Below are 7,108 nucleotides of genomic sequence, written 5' to 3'. Positions count from 1 at the left end.
CCGTTGCTGTGACCCCTGCGCTACGCCGGGCGCCGCTACCCGAACTAGTCCCTCTTGATGCCAACCTCAGTCAGGGAAGGAAAAGGGGAGGAAGAAGGGAAGAGAAAATCCAGCTGCAGAGACCCGGGTCCACTCACACCTCCGCTACCGCCGCCATCTTACTGCCTGGCCCACTATTTACCCTCCCCTCCCCTCACCACTCCCCTCCCCTCCGTCCTCCCATTCTCCCCCTACAGACCGCCCCGTACCCCTCCCGACGTCTGACGCCACACGCCAAGGGCTTGAGATTCCCCCACCGAAGCGTCCTACCTCCGGCCTTCGCGGGTGACTATGGGTAGAAAGGTAGGAGGGGCAGAGAGTGGAGAGGGCGGAATAGGGTCACCGCCGAGCTGCATTCTGGGAAGGGTGCTGCTTGTACTGTCGCGCAGCCTCCTGGGAGTTGTAGTCACGATCCTAGTCAAGTGGTGAGTGTCCTGCGCGGGGAAGGCTTGTCGCCTTGGGAACTGTCAAAAGGCAGATGCGCTTCGTTTGACAGTAGCGTGGCTGACCCCCTGACCTCGCTTCTCTGTCCCTACCTAACGTGTTTATGACGAACCCTGCGGTCTTGCGGGTCAGGAGGTGAGATAACTCTCCGGTAAGGATGTCGGGGTTACCTTCTATGGCGGCTTAGGGGCAAGCCCAGGAACCTACTGAGGCTTGCCTGGGCAGGAATGTACCGGACGCTTCCGCCTTCTAGCATGGGCTAGCAGGGCGGTATTTGTGACCTCTCTAGTGACAGGGATTCCTCTCCACATCCACTCAGCTCACTTCCCCGCCGCGTCTAAAGAAAACAACCATCACTATTAAAATCTCGATCTTCGATCTTGCCCTTTGTAAGTTAGACGTTTCCCGCCGTTAGAAGAAGAATTTCTTCATTCCCTCTCACAAATAATTGTGAGGTTTCTTTGCACGGTTAGATTTCTAGAATTTTATTTTGTAGGAAGTAATTTTGAGATTGTCAGAGAATAAATGACATTGGAAGAATTTTAAGTAAAATTAAAACTTCAAGCAATAGTCTGGAGTTTGCTCTTAATTGAAAATGATTATCTTTCTGAGACCTATATGAACCATCTTTACTTATTTCCGCTCCCTGAAAGGTAGGTAAGATCGTAGTAGAAATTTTCTAGTATAAGAAAGACCAAAGTGGTATTGTTTTATTGAATAATAAGGGATTAGGCAATAGAGGGGTATGAATTTAATGCTGGAATTGGTGATAAGAGGAATTGAAGATCTAACATCATGTACATTATAAGTTAACTTTTACTGTGAGATCTTTAACTTCATAGCTACAGTTCTTTCCTCTAGTTAACTACTTTTATGTCATATTGATTTCCACATAATTGCCAATAAAAAAATTCTTATAAACCATGGGTTTTAATTTTCTCTCCACAGTGGATGGGAAGATAAGGGTAAATTTTGAGTTTGAGGGAAAAGACCCAGTGGCTGAAAATGACTCTTGTAGTAGTGGAGACAAGACAACTTCACTGGAATCTTCAGAAAAAAATGGAATGATGGGAAATGTCTGTGAGAAGTACCTGTGATATCTTTTCATATCTCCAGATTGACTCTTCTAGATGCTAAATTTTCAGTAAATCAGCTATAAATTGTTTTCCCATTATGAAATCATGATAATGTGTAATTGAAAGCCATGCAAATGAATTAAGCCATAAGAGGTAAAGCTTTTGAAAATACTTTGTCAACATGCTAAAACATAATCCCAAGGTTGTCATTCAAAAAGGAGAAAACTCCATTAGCACATTTTCTGTCTTTATTGAATTACAAAAAGTATATCTTTATAATGCTGAATTAAGTTTTGCTTTGCCTTGTGATTGCCAAATTATGGTGATATTTCCAATTTCTGAATTTTTAAGCCTTCAATTTTAAGATCATTACTCTTAAGTAAATGTGAATTGAGAAATTCATAAAACAATTTAGAATTATGGGAGCATAGTATATGTTTGCTTTTAAATTGAGTTTTATCTTGTATTTTATACCTTTCTAACTTGTGTGTGATTGTAATCACCAGCTCTTGGGTCACTAAGGTACCTACTAAGTGTGAAATCGCATTATTTTATTTACTATTAATGTGAGAGAAATTATCTTTAAAAAAAGTTTTTGCTGCATTGTTCCTTTTACTTTTAGGATTAAAATATTTTTAAATACAGGAAAAATTTTGTGTCATTAGAATGTCACATGAGAGGTTGAGGTTTACTTCATTACTGTTAGTGGAAATAAATCAAAAAGCAAGAATAAAATACGTGAGTTTTCTTTATTCATTGATCAGAATAACTTTTAAGTTTTCTGCCTTAGGACTTTCCCCAACCCTCTTATTAATATCCTAAATTTTCTTTTTACTAAGTTAATTTAGAACTTAAATTCACCTGGAATTTATTTTAGTATATGAAATGAGGTAGGAAATTAGTTTTTAAAGATGTATTTGTCCCAACACTTTGTTGAACAATCTGTTGTTATGAAATGAAGAATCTCTTTATCTGGACCTGTTTCTGGACTCCTTTCTTTTTCATTGATCTATTTATCTCTACCTATGTTAATGTCATACTAATTTAATTATTTGTTAACTTTATATTATTTTCATATATATAGTAGCAAAATTCCCCTGATTTTCTTTTTTTTATATATTTATTTTTTAGTTGTAGTTGGACACAATACCTTTATTTCACTTATTTATTTTTATGTGGTGCTGAGGATCGAACTCAGGGTCTCGTACGTGCGAGGCGAGCGCTCTACTACTGAGTCACAACCCCAGCCCTTCTTTTTTATTTATATATTTTTTCTATCTTCCAGACAAATTTTAGATTAGTTTGTCAAATTGCATGAAAAATTGTGTTGAGATTTGGATTGAGAATGCACTTTTTTTTTTTTTTTTTTTTTAGGAATAAATGACCTTCAATATTATTTGCATTGGCTAGATACTTTAAATATGTGATATGACTTATTCCTTAAAAATCATATAAGGTGGAGTAGAGTTGTAGCTCAGTGGTAGAGCATTTGCCTAACATGTGTGAGGCACTGAGTTCGATTCTCAGCACCACATATAAATAAATAAAATAAAGGTCCATTGACAACTAGAAAAAAAAAAACATATAAGGCGATGTGTTAGCTTTCTATCACTGCAATAAAATACCTGAGAGAACCAACATATATAACCAACATAAATGAGGCAGTGTTTATTTTGGCTCACAGTTTCAGAGGATTCCTCCTTTATGTTGATTGTTTGGCCCTATTGCTTTAGGCATGTGTACAGAGTCCTTGGTGGAGCTCTGTTCACTTCAGGGTATCTATAAAGCAAAGAGAGAGGGGGAGGGGCCAGGGTCCCAACATCCCCTTCAAGGACACTACCCACTGACCTAACTTCATTCCACTGAGTCCCACCTCCTTATGATTCCACTACCTCCTAATAGCTCCAGATGCTGGCAACTAAGTCTGGCATATAGGCCTTTGGGGGACAACTAAGATCAAAACCATAATAGGTAAGGTTTGTTGGTCCCATTTTGAGGATGAAACCAAAGCTCAGAGAGGCTAAGTAACTTAGTATCACATGGCTTCTAAGTGGCAGAATTAAGATTTGAACTCAAGTCAAACTGATTTAAAAGATCATACATACTAGGTTGGGGATATAGCTCATTGGTAGAGTTCTTGCCTAGCATGCATAAGGCTCTGGGTTCAATTGCCAGCACCATTAAAAAAAAAAAATCATACATACCCTTTTCTGTGCTTCAGAATACCTCTAAAAGTGGGAGAAATTGTGTAAATAAGTAATGCATTCTGTAGATAAGTGCACCCTAGCAATGATGGTCTTAATTCAGCTAATGTTTTTAAAATCTTTCATTTGCCTCGCCCTTAAAATTTTGCTGTCTCTTTTAACTCCAACATCAATTCTGTAGAATTTATTATTTCTATTCTATTTCTAATATTTCAGATGACTAAACCAAATTATAGGAAAATTAAGTAGTTAGGCAAGTATTTTACCACTGAGCTACATACAGCCCAGCCCTATGCCTATTTTTAGTCTATACTTCAATCTGTTTTTCCACCTCAGTATCCCAAGAAACCCCTAATCCTACTTCCATTTTTCTGTCCTTTATCTTGGTCTCAAATCTAGACTTCTTTTTTGGTAGTACTGGGGATTGAACACTCTAGCCAAGTGCTAAGCTACATCTCCAGCTCTTTTTTTAAATTTTATTTTGCAATTTGAAATTGCCCAAGCTGGCTTTGAATTTGTAATCTTCCTGCCTCTTCCTTGAAGTAGCTGGGGTCATAGCCTTGTTCCACCATATCTGGCTTGATGTCCTTTTTCCATATCTCACTATTATATTTTTATCTTCAACTAAGGGCAATTGATTATGATTTGGAATGGTTAATAGTAACTTTAAGCCAGGTTATCACTTTTATTGAGATGAATATTTAAGTAGGTACTGCCAGTGTTTACCTTGCTTACTTTTTCTTTTTATTTGGGATCATCCATATTCCTTTTAAATTAATGGATTCTTTTATTAATATGAATTATTTCTCTGTTATGCTGTACTTCCTTGCCTTATTCTATTACTTTGTTCCTAAAGGTGACTTTAGGTATCTGTCTTAGACTACTTTATGTGTTAATTTTTATTACTTAACTCAACAAGGACAGCATTATTTTGGGAGTGGGAGGGAAGAGGTGGATGTGATATTCATTGATAACTTAATACACTGGGTATAGTAACTTAGGGATATGTCATATCCATAGAAAGTTCTAACATTCAAGTGTATTAGACAGTGATTTCAGAAGTGGAATTTCAAAGGACATGTGGATTACCCTTTTATCCTTTTTCACAAAAGAGAGCCATGCCAAGCATATTTCAAACAAATATTCTTTCTTATGGTTGAATAAAATTGAAACTGTTTTTTATTATATATGTTCAGTTTTTTAGAATAAAATTTGTTGGGGGAAGTTGAGTATTTCATAATTTTTTTTTTTACTTTATTTATTTTTATGTGGTACTAAGAATCAAACCAGGTGCTTCACATGTGCTAGGCAAGTGCTATTCCACTGAGCCACAACCCCAGCCCAATAGTTCATAGATTTCACTAGAACTATAAAAATTCCTTCAATCTAAAAAGTATACGTTGTACATTAATAATACTTGAACAACCATATTAGTGTTACTCTTAGCACATACACATTTCTTGCTTTTATTTATTTTTGGTCACACTTTTGATTCTTTATATTTGAACTTCTTTTCCTGTGTGGAGAAATTCCTTTGTTGATCAGTATTTTAAAGTTATGCTATATAAAGCAGTGTGATATTTTTAGCTAGAATCCACATGATACTTATTTTGTAAAGATGTTTTGCTTTTTGTCCCTAGTCCATTCATTGTTTCACTTTTATTATAATTTCAAATCCTCTTATTCTTAGACAAGCTTAAAAACATTTTAAAAATATTTTTTTAGTGGTAGGTGGCTGTATTTTATTTGTTTATTTTTATGTGGTGCCGGAATTGATCCAGTGCCTCATATATGCTAGGCAAGCGCTCTACCACTGAGCCATAGTCACCCCTTAAAAAGATTTTTGTGGAACATAAATGTTACTATGGTGATACAATTTATAAAAATACAGTTTTGTTTTTATCCCTACTTAAGATGTTTATTAAGATGCTATTTGGTATTCCTGACAAGTGTTGTAAAAATGAAATGCATATGTAATCCCAGTGGCTCAGGAGGCTGAGACAGGAGAATTGTGAGTTCAGAGCCAGCAAAAGCAAGGCTCTAAACAACTCAGTGAGACCCTGTCTATAAATAAAATACAAAATAAGGCTTGGGATGTGGCTCAGTGGTTGAGTGCCCCTGAGTTCAATCGCTGGTACCCCCTCTCCCAAAATGAAATATATACAATGTTTTCCATGGATTCAATACTTTCAAACATTTTACTCTCTCAGAATCCCGCAGTAAGTGTACAAAAGTACTGATATGTATTCCACAGATGAGTATTAAAGATCAAATTTAAAATTTAGAATTTGCCTATCACATGGTAGGGTTTTAGTAAATCTTTATTGATGAGTGCAATAAGTTGATTGATGATTGAAAGGAACCTTTAGGAATTGCAATTAACAAGAACTAGGGGACTAGGGTTGTGGCTCAGTGACAGAGCGCTTGCCTAGCAAGTGTGAGGCCCTGGGTTCGAGTCTCAGCACTACATAAAAATAAATAATTAAATAAAGGTATAGGGCTGGGGTTATGGCTCAGAAGTACAGCACTTGCCTGGCACATGTGAGGCACAGGATTCAATCCTCAGCACCACGTAGAAATAAATAAATAAAAGTATTTAAAAAAAAAAAAAACAAGAACTAGGGAAAAAATTCACTAGTACAATTACAATTAACCTAAGACCAAAGAACCAAATTTTATCATAGTTTTCTGTAAGGAGAATGTATTATTTGTTAGGAGGATCCAATGTCAGACACTTTAGGATCATTTAATTTATTATTCACTCAGCAAAAATATTGCTATCAATGAATATTTTTCATATAAGGAAATTAAAGTTTAAAGAAGTTAAGATTAAGTTGTCAAAGGTCACATCTAGTGAATACTCTTGTCTCAGACTTTGGCCCTTAGAAACTTGTAATGTGTACTGTATTACATATGTGGGATGGGGATGTAGCAGTTTTAAAACTTCTATACAATTATATTAGATTTAAGAAAAAAGACAAAAAGCTATTATCCTCAATTACTTAAAATGATTAAACATTTCAGCATCTGTCAAAGCCAAACTATATTCTAAGTATATCAGTGTTTTTTTGTTGTTTTTGTTGTATGTTGTTTCTTTGACAGTTTTCTTAAAAGAAAATTTATTTACATACCTTTTTTTTGCCACATAACCTTTTAAAGCTATAATAGCATATTATGTAGCTAGTTTATGTATTTTTCTTTGATTGCTAATGTGTACTAAAAACAAGTCTGTGTTCTGATTACCCATAAAGAATTGAAATGACCTCTGGTACCTAATGGAATTATCTTTTTATCTTTCGTTGATAAAGGAATAGCTCATAGATTTTTTTTTTTTTTTTTTTTTTT

The 7,108-nt window shown here is 35.7% G+C and overlaps 1 protein-coding gene across 8 annotated transcripts in view; it reads left to right on the top strand.

Moving 5' to 3' along the window:
• Positions 1-211: 211 nt before the first annotated feature.
• The window catches only part of Polk (DNA polymerase kappa), a 68,147-nt gene continuing 61,250 nt past the window's right edge, over positions 212-7,108 (top strand). For 2 of the 8 annotated variants that reach the window (XM_048800127.1, XM_048800121.1), the window contains exon 1: positions 420-618. The gene's annotated coding sequence lies outside the window, so the exon portion shown is untranslated. The other 6 variants (XM_048800126.1, XM_015497782.2, XM_048800124.1 and 3 more) reach the window with 5 other exon arrangements.

Source organism: Marmota marmota, unplaced genomic scaffold, assembly GCF_001458135.2.
Source record: "Marmota marmota marmota unplaced genomic scaffold, marMar, whole genome shotgun sequence".
Lineage (NCBI taxonomy): Eukaryota > Metazoa > Chordata > Mammalia > Rodentia > Sciuridae > Marmota > Marmota marmota.
The sequence above is the reverse complement of the archived record's forward strand: the minus strand, read 5'-3'. Positions and strand labels throughout refer to the sequence as shown.